At 38.2% G+C, this 14971-nt stretch overlaps 1 long non-coding RNA gene across 40 annotated transcripts in view; it reads right to left on the reverse strand.

Moving 5' to 3' along the window:
• Positions 1-14971, reverse strand: part of LOC118250285 (uncharacterized) — a 223119-nt gene that overhangs the window by 73284 nt on the left and 134864 nt on the right. For 2 of the 40 annotated variants that reach the window (XR_007708295.1, XR_007708301.1), the window contains one exon: positions 8374-8621. The exons of the other annotated variants lie outside the window; for them this stretch is intronic. This is a non-coding gene — a long non-coding RNA (uncharacterized LOC118250285). The remainder of the gene's footprint in view (positions 1-8373; positions 8622-14971) is intronic. 40 annotated transcript variants of the gene reach the window in all.

Below are 14971 nucleotides of genomic sequence, written 5' to 3' on the forward strand. Positions count from 1 at the left end.
TCTACCAAAACTAGCTATATGGAATCTAATAGCATCCTGGAAACAACAAGCTTTGCATTCCTGAGTCCTTACACAATAACAAAGTTATGATTAAAGCTGGGTAACCAATAGCTAGAGCAAAACCTAGGACAAATTAATGGGATTTGGTGAAGTAGGCTTTTCTTATCGCTAAGGATCATGTAGAATCCAACAGGACTCAGGCTACTTCAAGTCTTATTTTCTGCACTCAAAAGTCAATTCTAATCTAGCCTGAAATGTAATTGTAGGACTAATCCCTACAGGAAAATGTGAACTTGAAACATCAGTCACTGACATCATCCTTCGTCCTAAGCTTTCGGGTCAAGCCTTTTCCTCCCTCAAACTTGGGATAAACTCCGGCCATCTTGCTACTTAATAAATCAGCAGTGAACTAATTCTTGCAGCTAAAACATATTAAAGGCATTAGTTGTATCATCACCAATAGTCTTTCTCAATCTTCGCCCCTCCCAAATTCACTCAGTTTGTTTTCATAAGAAATTTGAACAGCCTTTACCTTTCATGACACTAACCTGCTTCCTATCCCTGAAGCCATTCCAGACTCAGTGACAAGCTGGGCTCAGGAAGCCTTTTTTTCTTAACTCTGCTCCTGTTTTTAACTAAAAGCTGAAATGCAGCCAAGTGACTAATTCATAAAGAAAAACCGATTGAGTCATTAACAACCAACCTTATTTCTAAGCTCTGTTGGTCCTAAGCAATCAAACTGTGAGTTTGGCTGATATAGCCTCCCTCTTTTGGGCCATAATGCCAGCCTAAACCTAAGCCTAAAATTTATTGATTCAAAGTGACCAATCTGTATAGTAAATCTGAATATAAAGTATTTGTTCCTGATTATGCAAACTTTAATCCTATCTCTGCCAGTCTGGCAGAATGCAAGAATAAAAAGGCTTTCTACCTTCTTTTCTGAAAACACGATTCTAGCCCTAGCCCTAAAATTAACATGTACTGTAGACAGAGGATGAAACTGTACTGGAATACCTAATATGAAGCATATGCTTCTGCCTACACCATAATACTTCTACCTCTGAAGACCCCACAAAAAGCTATTATAGACATGTTTTTTTCCAGTTCCCTAGCCTTATCCCAAACCTTCCTTAAATGGAAAATGTGTCCAGGAATACTGAAAATAAAACATTTGCTTATGACTTTGCCAGCCTTCTCCCAAACCCTTACAAATCTGGCAGTAAATCAGACTTGATACGGCCCTCCTTTCCAAAACCCTAACCCTATCTTCTACCAATCCCTACAGAAAAATAAAAGATATCAATCCCCAATTATATCAGCATTCTTATTCTTGCCAGTTATGTGGATCTAAAGAGGTTCTAACAGAAGAGGTTCTCAAGACTTTTTTTTTTTTTATTTTAATCCAGATCTAACCATAAGGTTACCTATACCCAAGAGCTCTACCAGAAATCAAATTATGCATTCCCTCTTCCATTCCCAATGGCTGGGTAAGAATCCCAATTTTAGATGAGCTTTTCAAACCTTGTTTGCAAATTCTAATCCAAATCCACTATTTGGAACTCAGTACTCCAGAAAAGTTCAAGAACTGGTGAATTAAACTGCAGTGGCTATTAAAATGTTTCTTCCAAAAGATTAAAGAGAAGTTAAAGAACACTATTAAGGCACTGGGTCAGGCAAAGCTGTTTTTATAAGTACATTGGACTATGTTTATGATGAATCTTTTAAACACCAAAATAGCATTTAGCACTAAACAAGCCATAAATAACGATAAGGTTTGCCCTATGAAACTCACTGTCTAAAAGACAGCCTTGGAGAAAACAAGATGCTGTAGAAAGCTTAAAAGAGGACACTGGCAATGTGATTTCATTGTAGGTCTGTCTGACCCGCTTGGTTAACTACATGTTGGGAGAAAAGAGAATATTTGACTGATATTGCTAAGTATTAATGTGCCTTACAAGGACATGAATGAGATAGCAGGATCCTGTATATCAAATTCAGAGGTTAGTTTGCACTTGGAGCACTTAGCAGGCAATCCAAAGATGGGAATGAAAGATAGAAGAGATGTGAGAACCTCCATGTATTATTTGTGCCTTTACTTATTAAATAGAAAAAAGGTACATTCCATACAGCAACAGATTTGTGGTTCTGGCAGACATACAACCAAAGTCAGCTATGTTGCCACATCATTCAGCCTTACACATCCCAAAGTGATGACAGAAAGAACTGCCAATGTGGCTGTAAAATACTGGTCAGTCTTTTACTTTGACTGTATCTCCACTGCTAACATCGGGCAACCCAGAAAGACCTGTTTTAAAAGGGGTTTTAAACAGCGCTAAAAATTGCACTACCCATTATGTGCACGCAAAACTGAAAGCAGAATTTCGGAAATTTCTTATTGTATCTCAACCAAGTTGCCATCTAACAATTACTCCAAGCAACGCCAGATGACAATTTAACTTTAAAATATGGATGAATTACAAAAAAAAAAAAAAAAAAAAAAAAGTATTAAACTAATCTTACCTTTGCAAAAGAATCTTTGTCTGTAGAAAAAACATTTTTCATCAACTGTGTGTGCACTGCACCACACACACAATGACATAACACTACAATAAAGTAAAGCCAGATTCCACTGGAAAGACAAAAATTCATTCAAACCACCTGTACTGAAACACTGAGCGTGCCCTGCAAGAATAGCTTCCATGACCTTGTGAGAAGGGGAAGCAATTTATCATTGAATCCAACCCCGTGATATCTGAACATAACTTTGCATTTCAGAAATGTGCTCTGTGACTTTCTTTCACAGGTTAAAATACTTGTTAAAGACATGTATACCGTTGCTAAGAGAAATGACATGTTTGGCAATGATATGTGAGTGATAACGAGATTCTTGAAAATAAAGTAGATTTGGCTTACAGGTTGTTGTTGTTTTGTTGTTTGTTTTATCTTCTTTTAAAATTTTCTTCTGAATCTTTAGTAATAGTTACCAATAAAATGCAAAGAATTAAGTAGCACAAACTCAGTATACACACACCCAAAGGCTTTACGCCTTCTTTAAAATCTTCCTATGAAGTGCCACCACCTGAGATAGAAATATGCAATTTAGATAAACCAATTTAGAACCTTTACATAAATGTAAATTAAATATCTTCCATTTCATATATGAATTTAAATACAGCTTTTCTTCTGCAGTAGGGAACACTGGTTCAGATTCTCAGCTCTTCACAGCTCATTGTGCCAGCGTGCCTTGTCTGTTAGTCATTCCGATTGCTCTTAGCATACACTGGAATAAGTGAGCTGGGATTTAGGTCTTATCAGGCTCAGTTCGTAGAAGAACATGATTGGAAATCAATATAGATTATAGTTATAGATTTCTATGAAATCCTCAAAAAAAAAAAAAAAAGAGCCTGGTTTCTATACAGTGGTTGGAAGAGAAATATGATGTTACTGAACTATTTTGCGTGTAGTTAAATGGTACTATAGAAATATGCAGACAATGACTTAATAGAAATGAAGTTGTTACTTCAAAACTCTAAGCTCCGCAAACAGTACAATTCTAAACCATTCCTTAACTAGAAGCACATGACTATTCCCATCAGCTTCCTTTGGTTTCCTACATGGTTTATGAGCTGACTGTTAGACTAGACCAGTCATGTACCGTACTCTGAAGATCAAGGGCAGTCCTTTAACTAGGTTCTTAGCACTAACATCTCGGACAGTCCGTTGCATTCTTTAAGCATTATATATATTTTTAAGTAAAAACAAAACAAAACAAATAAACAAAAAATAATAAAGCCTCATTGTTGTTCTGCAGACATTGCTTTCAGAGCAAAACAGCTACAAAACTTTTGATAGAAAGAGTCAAATATTACTTGGGATTTTCACGCATTCAGATGCCAAAATTCTTTGAGAACCTGTGCATTAGTTGTAGACATGACCTTAGCTAACCCAAAGAAAGCCACAGGCGCATCTCCTTTTCCTACTGGCAGCTACTTTAATTGGCAGGTTCACAATAAGCACTTTTGTTTGCATCCTAAACATGCAAAACACAATGAGAATGTTTGATACTTTCATCCTGAAAGAGAAGCAATTAATATATTTGTGTTTTTTTTATAGGCCAAGTCATTACACATTTAAATAGCATCAGTCAAACACTTAAGGAACTTGTTTTACAAGGACTCAAAAGATTCCCCACTTAAAATTATATGGATTTAGCTTGGTTTAAAAATAGACATTTTTGTTTATTTTCCACTCAGTTGCTCTACTATTTGGTTCTCTTTCCTTGCAAACAGTCTCTGAGTATTTTACTACCCTCTACTGTATGGAAAGAAAACTGTGCAATACTTTGTAGTGGACTATATGCTACTAGCACCCCTTGAGAGCTCCTCATCAGTTGGAACACTGAGTGGATGGCTTCAGAGTCATTGGAGCTATGGGATCCAGTTTGGTTCGTCACATGAGGTTCCTAGTGGCTATGGTGCGGATAGCAGAGAGCAAAGCTTTCTTGACAACTCTGCGGTAGTAGACTGTTACTGGAGTAGCATAGTTACTGGGTTTGTATAGTGCATATCAACATGTTTCCAAAGCAACTAAAAGTGCTTTGTGAAGCAATGAGTCAGATCCTGGTTGTGCAGTAACCACACACAGGGATTTATGTTTTCAGGAACTATCTGTCCAAGAGAAGCATACTGCTATATAGGTCTTTGGCACTAAATGTATTAGGAAGCCACTGAATCAGACTGAACACCTCTAAAGCCATGTAAGCAACACTTGGTGTACTACTGTGTACCAGCACAACCCACATAATATTTACTCACTTGGGCTGCTATGTAATGTGATGAAACTCTCCACTCTCTGCTGAGCCTCATAGCCTCTCTTGGTAAAGAGCATAACTTCAAATTGCCCACACACTTGCACAAGATTATGCACATTCCACATGCAGGTTGTAGGTCAGAAAAAGTGCACAATGAAGTCTTGCTCATCCACCATCAGAAGCCAGAGCTGACCATTTCTCTCCTATCTTCCTCACAAGGTGATTTTCCAGCAAATCTCCTTGTTTTTTACATGCTGGAAGAAAAGGGAGTTAAGTTTGTGCCCAGTGCATTTCCTCTCCTACTGCAGTTCACACTGGGTTAGTTAACTTGAACTAGTTCAAACTGAGCTTTCCCTGATGTCAAGGCTGGTTGGTGGCTGGTTCACCACAGTCCAGCCCCACCTGCCTTGTTGAGTAGCAAGGCGGTCTTCTCCCTGGACTCCCCAGCTATTTGTCCCAGCCACACTGCCTGGGAGGTAAACCTGGCTTCTTGAGTGTTTCCAAATTCACTGAGTCTCTCCCAAAATGTTTTTTGTTTTGGTTTGGTTTGGTTTTTCAATTCATGTCTTGTTTAAAATATCACACACCTGTCTTCTTTTCTGATTTGGAAGGCAAAATGTAATAACTAGAAATTTCAAGATCTTCTGTGAAAGAGGAAGTATGTTTCCCACATAGCTATTTCCCAACGACTGCAAGGGTAGTTTGTACAGCTTGGCCAGTAGGCTTGAGAATAATATTTTAGGTATATTTTTCCCACATTGAACTACAACACCCTCGACAAACTGTTTGTTTGTTTGTTTGTTTGTTTGTTTCGTTTTATTTTAATCTGTACAGGTTGGACTGTGACCTACTGTCCAGTTGTAATAATGGTAATTTTATGTGTATTGCCCAGCAGCAGAACATGTCCTAAACGGGAACTCCTGGAGTCTCAATCCAATCCCTTGGTCCACTGGGGAAATGACCTGCTCCAATGCTTTTGCTGGCACCAGTCATTTCCTGCTCAGTGCCGATGATGATGCATGGGCCAACATTTTGGAGAGATGGATAAAAAGTCTGCCAGATCCTCAGCCCTGTTTACGGTCTAACACTTGTCTACACACAAGGGAGCCAGCAGTTTGGCATTGCCTGTTCTTCCCCTCCAACTCTGACAATAAGCTTAGGCAAAAGCAGAAAGGAGCCCCTTACAATCACTTGTTCCTTCTGGGTGAGCATAGACCTCACTCCATAAATCATTTCTAATGCTTTGGCACAGCGCTCCCGTCTCTGAGCAAGCCACCACTCTACTACCCTCTGTTCAGAAGGAGCCATTTGTAAAGGGTACACAACAGCACTAGCATGTGATTTCAACCACTGCAGAAAAATGAACTCAGCAGGTAAAGACAGACATCAGTTCAAATTCCACTTTGGTACCTAAAACAGAACTGATAACCCCCTGATCTTTCACTTCTGATGATATTCAGCACTCATTGATAACAGTGGATGATAAAGGTGCAACAGGTAGAGACCTTATAACATATACTATGAAAGAAATAGATTAGCCAGACTGTTTTATACAGCCAACTCTTTGTAAATCTAGTCATATCCACTACAATCTACTTCTCTGCATTTTTATTTAACAGTTCTTATAAAAAATAATGCATTTGCCCATATTTTGCCATGATGTCAAATAAATTATTTGACAAATTCTTTTTAATTTTATTTTAATTTTTTTCAGACTGTTCAGTTAGCTTTAATAATAAAACTGCCTTATTCTGTCTTCACTTCATTTAATTCACTTACCATTTCAGGAAAAAAAAAAAGTCAAGACTAAACATCTACCAAATGTTATTCCTCTCCAACTGAATGTGACGGATGGTCTGAGGAGCACATAAAAATTAAACAAAAAGTGCATTGTTCCCTTCCAGATTTTTCAGCTGGTGTAAATCAGCATAGCTTCACTGATGCCAAGTTACAGAGATGTACATCAATTGAGAATCTAGCCCTTCATCTTTAGGAGAGAGATATTTTCCCTACAGTTTAGGTTCTCTGCTTTTTCAGACTCACAAAAACTCCAGCCCACTTCCCATGCTCCGCGTATCACCATAAATTATCTTCACTTTGGTTAAGTTCATTGCTGCTCCTAACCTGTGAAGAGACCCTGTAAAGAGAGCACAGGACAGATGTGACTGGACAACCATTCTGTCTCAGACTGGCTGAGATCCAGGCATCTTAATTACACAGCATTTCCATTTCTGATTGGTGAAATATGTCTTTAGCAAAGAGACATATGTATAGACTTTGTTCACCCCTGCTTCTCAGTTGACCAGATCTCACAATGCTGAATGCTATACAACTTATAAAAACATTACATCAAAACTAATGAATTTTAATTTAATTTAAAACGCAGTCTTGAGGGGACCACTATTTTCCACTGAGTTTGATCCTTCTGGTGCCCATTTATTTATCTCCCCAAAATCCAGAGGAGCCCACCTATGGAAGGCACCTGGTACCCTCTTTCTACCACTTGGGAAACAGCAAGTGTGAGAGGCAAGGAACTTTTACAGTGTTAAACCCCAGAACTCACAGGCTCCTAGAGCCCCTTGCTCACACTAGCTAGCCTCACACAAAGGCAGAAAGGTACCTGCAGCTCATACTCAGGAACACGTCTGGATCAATAGTCCACTTCTTGACTTCTCCAAAGGAGCTGGGAGAGAGCCAGCTCTTAACCACTCATCTCTCAAATGCTCTCTTCAGAAGTTTTCCCCTCACTTGCTGTACCACCATTGGTTGTTTGTCTTCCTTCATTCTACCCTGCCTCCCTCCCCATGATCCTTTTCTGTCATTCCTCTCCCCCCGGCTTCAACCACAGCCCTTCCCAAACCAGACTAATGAAAACTTTGTTTTCATTATATAAGCCCAGTGTATAATCAAATACATTTAAAAAATAACAAAACCATGGAACTGACAAGACATGTGTCTACCATCACCCCATATCCAAACACTGAGGTTTGAGCTTGGCTCAGGCGTCCCTGAAAATGCCAGATGTGGATTTCCACAAACACAGAGAAATAGATCCATAGCTGCTGTAAACAGAATAAAGGTGCATTGTTTAAAGTTGCCTAGCAAATGCACACAGTAAATCGTAGATGCCTTGAGAAGAAAGTTGCAGACTTAGTCTGACAAACACTTAAGCACATGTTTAACATTAAGTAATTGAGAGTCCCACCTTCAAGCAGGACATTCACAAGCTTAAAGTATCAGCCCAAGTATTTGAAGGACAGAAGTCTGTCTTGCAGGCAATTTCTGTTCTGAAAAGTGGTCTACATTTAGACCATAGATATCTCCACAGTAATTCAAATTGGGCATTTTCTTCCTTTTTTCTGTTTTGTTTTGGTTTTTTTAATCGTTTTTAAGTGTAACATTAAAAACACATTACACTCTCCTACAACTGAAATCACCTAAATTGCCGAGGTCTAGCAGTGCAAGTGAAAACAGAATAGAACTTAAGGAATCATCCAGGCTAGGTTACAGGAGAAAAACATACATAGAATTCATGATTTCCCAGAAAATAAATGCAAAGTCACCTCCTGTCCTGAGAACCTGACGGAGCTGGACAGCAAAACACACTGGCAGACCCCCAGGAAGCCTCTTTCTCAGATGTTCTCACACCACAGAGATGTTGCATCTAGCTTAGACATCCACATGGAAGTCACATTCCCACATCCAAAGGTGTCCGGCATATGCTGAGCTCTGACTTGGCACAGCTGCATTGCTCGTGGCAAGTGAGTTGGCTAGCTGCAACAGCATGTTTTTGTCAGAGCAAAGGACTGAACTGCAGACATGTCAGGAGGAGAAAAAGCAAAACAAAACAAAAAAGATGAATGGTGTTGGTGGGAAAGTTAATAGAAAAATAAGGAAGCAAATGAATGGAGAATAGGAGAAGTTCAAAACATCAGCTTTCTCTGTCTTCCCAATTAGCTCAATTCTCTTTGCTTTTAGGGTCTCATTGTTGGCTTTGTTTGTTTCTGTGTGTGTATATTTTTGTTGTTGTCTTTTTGTGTTTGTTTGTTTTTTTTTAACTGTTCTTACATCTAACTTTATTTCCAGAACAATTTTCTATATGGAAATAAAACACTCCTGAATTGTTCCTTCCTCAAAACTTTAACTTGATTTTTATGCAAGGAAGGGGACTGCAAGAAGCATAACTCTTATTTCACAATAAGTAAAACTCTCCTGCTGGGTCTTTGTTCATGATAATGTATTATGGGAAAAAAAAAAAAAACTACAAACATATTACTAGCAGTATAATAAATAGCATGTGCAAAATGTACAGTATAATAAATACACTACAGGGACTACTTACTGAGTCTCTTCCAGTCCATAACCATCATCAACCGTCTTCTGTGGTTTGGCACATCAAATATTTGCTATGTACTTTACCATTTTAACAGCACTGCAAATCCTTGGGTGGACAACAAACAAATGCTGTACATTATTTTGTCAATTGTTGCCTTGTATATTCAACATCTGACCTTACCTCCCCCTACAGTTCAAGGTGTAGAAATACCAATAAAATACATTGTTTATTTCCAGTGGGTTTTATTATTTAATAGGTCTGTCTCACTGACAAACCAAAGGATTTCTCTTTTAGGGGAGGTCTCTGAGGAAATCTACACCATTAGGAGACAAGGACTTTGGACATATTTTTGAGAATCATTTCTGTTAAAGAACTGTTTTGCAAGTTGCGTTAGCAAATACAGCTCCATTATCTCAAGAATAACATAGTACTTTCTGTATTACTGTGGAAGAGTAGAAATACAAATGATCCCCATGCACTCCTTAAATATATCACTGAGGAAAAACACACCACCTGCTAATCAGTGAATGTGACACTAACACACATACACACCCCAGATAGAGCCATCTACACAGGTAAGGGAGTAAAGAGAGGAGAAGGTTCAGGGAGGCAAGATGGGGACACTTATTCTTGCCATATGCTTGGCTGGACCACAAAATCTCAGTAGCTGAATTCCAGAGCAATTTTCAATACTAAAGGTGGATCAGTCCATCTCCTAGTAGGCTGGTCACCCTGTAAGAGTTTTGTCATTCAGGTCTGCCTCAAACCTGTCAAAGGAATCAGCTCCATTACAAATTACAGGATACTATGTCTTATCCAAGAATGAGTAGAGAAATAATGAAACAAATGAAATGAATCCAAGTGAATGGAAATACAGAAGAAAGAGAATGAGGTCCCTCTTGTACAGGGACTATAAGAAGTTAGATTGCTAAGAAGGCTTCAAATTGTGATATCATGCAGATGCTGGCAGAAGGGGAAGTGATTGCCAGCTTACTGAGTATAACGTAGTCAGGAGCAATCCATAATGAGTAGGAACCATATCGTGAGATGATGTCAAGTGGCCCTGGCTCTGATCAGTAACAGGTGATTAGAAAATGTACTAGAGGGAGAATAGAGTTCCATCCAATTTCTTATCAGCAGATATGACATTTTCTCACCAGCTCTAAGGAGCTTCCTCTACTTGCCTGGCATGGATTCAAGCTGGAATCCACAACAAGAATACTTGGTGGTACAAGCAAAACACAAACTTTTCAGTCCATACTTGTTTTTAAGTAAATTTCCTGTAGTAAATAATAAGAATGAATTCACAGAAACTTAAGGGGTAGGTAAAAAGAAGCACGTCTGAAATAAAAAAAAAATACAGTCCATGTTTTATTCTGAAAAATAAAATCAGGAAATCAAAACACACATAGCATGCATAAGCTATGTATGTAACACAAGAACTATTATTATTGTTATTATATGCCAGTCATAATGTCCCTAAAAAACCTTGTCAGTTCTCATGGATCTGAGTTCCTATGGAAACAGCTTTTATTAAGTACTGGTTTTAAAACTGTTGTTTAGCATATTCCAGTTCCTTCTAGGTCACTGTTTTTTTCTGAGATACATTAACATCTAGTAATAACAGCTCCCATAGTTCAGCACAAACATTTAGGGTTTTGCTCTCTCTCATGAAAGAGAGCACTTCTAAGCGTTACATCAGCAAAGCTTTTACCTCACCATTCTGAAATTATGTTGGTGAAAATACATACTCTGTGGCATCTAGCTGTCTCTATTTGTACTCAATTTCGATCTTTCAACAGAAAGTGCATTCATAGCTAGTGCATTTCTGGAGCATTTAAATTATCATTATTCAATGTGATATAACCTCTTTCCTAAAGGTCAGCTGAAATTTAAAGCCTCTCCTTTCGTTCCCTTCCCTTCAGACTGTATTTAGATCTGCACAGCCAACCGTATATTATTGAAAAACTCCTTGTAGAAATTTGGTCAATTCTATTTACAGATGTGATAACCATGCACCAAAGAGTGACCTCAAGGCTTGCTTTCAGTTATTTAACTCAAGGAAAGTAGCCACTCTATCACTCTTCTGTTAGCAGATTGATTGCAAATGGACTCTTGCCAACGCTAAACTGATCCAGTTTAAGGATGGATGTTAAGTCCAGACATTTCTTTGAGGAGACTGTTTTCTTCTGTGCCAGCAGCTAGGCTTTCATCTCAAAAAAATATGTGAATGTGCAGAGTTCAGTGTTGTGAGGATAAGTTCTAAATACAGAAGCAAATATTATCTGATACTGAAATGTGTGACTCAAACTGGGAAAAAAATAAAAAATAAAAAAGTTCAAATAATACCTTTTAAGAAGTAGAACCTGAAAGTCACCTCAAGCTATGTCAACACAAAACCCAAATGATGGTCCATAACTTAAAACAAGTAAATATGTCTTAAGCATATTACAAAGTTTTCAACATTCTTTTGAGAATGATTTTCTGATTTTAGTGCTTTAATATGTCAACAGCTATTCAGCATTACCGTCAGCAGGAAGGTACCCCTCAACCACTTACTAGATTCTCTACAGTCCTTTTGCAGGCAAATTTACAGAAAGGCTTTTGGCTCCCCAAAAGTCTACAGTCTTAGTTAAGAAGTAATGAATATAACCAACAGGAAACTGCATTAAAGAAGACAGAAAACTTCGAAGACCCCTAGATTTTGAAGTCCAAAAAGATATCTGACTGTATAATACAAGCCACAGAGTTTCATCCAGGTAGTTTTGCACTGAGCCATATCATTTCTGTTTGAATAAAATATATCTTCCATAAAGGCATTTAGTCTTATTTACAAATGTCAAGAGAGAGAGAGAATTCACTTCTCTCCTGGGTAGTTTGTTCCAGTGATTTAAGCCAACAACATTTCCAAAGCCTACAGAATGAAGAGATGCTTTCTGCACTTATATAATTCAAACCCTCATCTATGCAGACATAATTTCATTAAAGTCAACAGACCTAAGTCATCACTGAATTAAGCCAAACATTTTAAGTTCCATTGACTGACATTACAGAACATTTTTTTTCAAGCCAAGTGACCCCCAAGACATTTACTTGTTTGACAGGGAAGAAGAAGATGTGTACCAATTTCTCACAGAGCACTGGCTCCAGTAGATAAGAACTAAAAAGATTTGGGTTTTCAATCAGCATGGTAAGTGTGGCTCTTCAAAAAATGACCCAAAAAGACATGGCTATACTTCACTGGCAAGAAAACTCATGATGGGTCTGGTACAGCTTGGAAAGAAAGTCAAACATTTGTTAAAGAACTAGATGATCTAGCTGTGGAGGTTAGCATGGAACAGAGAACACAGTGGATGCTTGTTCTCAGTGCAAAATCATCCTTTCTCCCTGCTTTGCAGATCTCTTAATATCTACTCACTTTTTGAGTGATTTTGCATTGTCTTTCTTCAATATTTTCCTACTACCACTGTCTTCATTCATTACACTGTAAATATGGGTGTCAGAGTCTCTTCAGATGTTTCCAATAAACATCTGTTAAGTGCAAGGATGTATGGGGTGGGTTCCTCATAATCACAGTCATCAGTAAGCATTTAACAAAAAGTCAGAGCTAGCCTACTGCAAACACCTCCTGCCACAAGAAGTGTTACAATTGCATTCAACTCCTGTTTGTCCTAAGACAGCTGGCCTTCAGAAGGCAAATGGAAATTACAACACTTTCTTGCAAAGAAGCCCATAGTAACAGCCTCCTCCGTCAGCCAAAGGTTATAGTTCTGCTGAGAAGAGCAAGAGTTAAAGATTGTTTGGTACTTGCTAGATATAAAAACAGGAGCACAGGAAAGCAAAGGCTCATGAGCAAAAACAGGTGGAATGAAGAAGAGTACAATGAGGGAAATTAATCTAAAAATTCATGTAACAGATTATGTCATCTCTGTCTCAGTTAGATCACACTGTAAAGTACCATATTGCAGGCTACATCTTTTTTCTTATTAAATTCTATACAATGGGGTAACAGTCCTTTTCAGTCTTTCTAGAGCATGGTACAACACTGTTAGAAGGTGTACAATGGCTGAGTTCATTGAGAAAATTAATAGGGTGACCAGTATTGCAAATCCAGGTTCCGCCCTGTCTACCATGGAAGTAAGGATTATTAAGCATTTCTTCTCGTACCTCATAAAATGATTCTACTGGGAATAGGCATGGGGAGAGCAACTTTTAACAGCTTAAATGTCACTGTACTGCGTGTTTCTCTGAAAATTCACAAAAATATCTTGCACAAGCTTAATTACGCTTATCCATGCTTCTTAAGGGTAAACCTTAAAAACATTTCTATTAGGACTGGTCTTTGTCTACACTTGGGATATTAAGAGGAATATGAGGAATATCCTGATGTTGAATGTAAAATCGGTACTTGGAACTCTAGAAATTTCCTTGTCATTTTGCCTTTAGACACAAGATGGCAGCAAGAAATTCATTTCAAGCATATGCTTCCATTAACTGAAGTGTTACCTGGCAGTTAATGTTAAGAATGTGGATTTGGTTATTATGACTATTTGATGGAAGTCTCCACAAACATTTACACCCTCACACTGTTCTTGATTCACCTGTGACCCTGAATTCTGCTGTTAAGTCTGGTCATAATGACCAAGCACCTATTGCATGGGGCGTGCAGCCACACACAAAATATACCTATGGGAAATGCAGATGTCTAAGGAGTGCCAAGCATAGTCCCTATCCTAGTGGCCATAAAACAGGACAGAAATCATTCATCAAGTCTTACTTTATTATTTAGCCTTTTCTTCTTTACTCTTCCCTAGTGTGATGTTTTCTTTCTCATAGTTTTAGCCTTTAGGATCTATAGTCCTTAGCAGCCCTGGAGAATTTATTTCTAATCTTCATTTCCCCAACCTACAATATTCTACTATTTGTCTGATCCAAAGTACCAAGCTTAGAGTTATTCAAGAAAGGAAGACTTTTCAAGTTCCTGACTTTCTTTGTCAGAAGGAGTTTCTTTCCTTTAAATTTAAGTCAAAAGTGGTTTTCACAATTACAGAGAAACATTATCTAATTTTATTCTACTGGTAAGTGAATACATGAAAAAATAAGATCTTTAGCCTACTTCTCCACAGTTCATCAGTATTTGTGGGATATTCACAATTTTTGCTGATAAGAGAAACTGCTCCAAGATCCCCTAAGACATTGCTCTGTAACTAAAGAACCAAGCTTGCCACCTACAACCTATGACAGAAACACATACTCTATGGATCAAAGGAGAACACATGTAATACATAGACCACAGTATCATATTTTAATTTAAAGGATAAAGCAAGCTAAAGTTTTGAAGGTTATCTATCTCAAAATTATTGTACAGACAATCTCTCACAAGCAAGCTTGTGCTATACATGGAAGCCATGAAACAAAGTGAGGAACGGAAAAGACGTTTCCTTAGTCCCTTGGACAGAATCACCCACATGCTTAGCCTCTGAGCAGAGGCATGACAAACCAGCCTGGGGCTCCTTGGGTATGGAAGTGATGTGTGGCTACAGGTAGTGGCAAGAGTTGACTCTGCCCAAGAAGCAGGTCATGTCAAATAGATGACCCAGAGTATACCATCCGAGCTGGTAAGCTGGAGCAGCACACCTCGTGCTCCAGGTAAGCCAGTGCTGCAATCATTCCCACCACACCTAATGCTGAAGTAACACAACTAAATTACACTGAGTACAAAATCTAAGAAATTGTAATAAAGGTACCCATATACACATCTATTTTAACCCATCTGCCTCCTATATGGATTAAACTTCCTGATAAAGAACGTATATTTTAATTAT

The sequence above is a fragment of the Cygnus atratus genome, chromosome 5 (assembly GCF_013377495.2).
Source record: "Cygnus atratus isolate AKBS03 ecotype Queensland, Australia chromosome 5, CAtr_DNAZoo_HiC_assembly, whole genome shotgun sequence".
In the NCBI taxonomy this organism is placed as follows: Eukaryota; Metazoa; Chordata; class Aves; order Anseriformes; family Anatidae; genus Cygnus; species Cygnus atratus.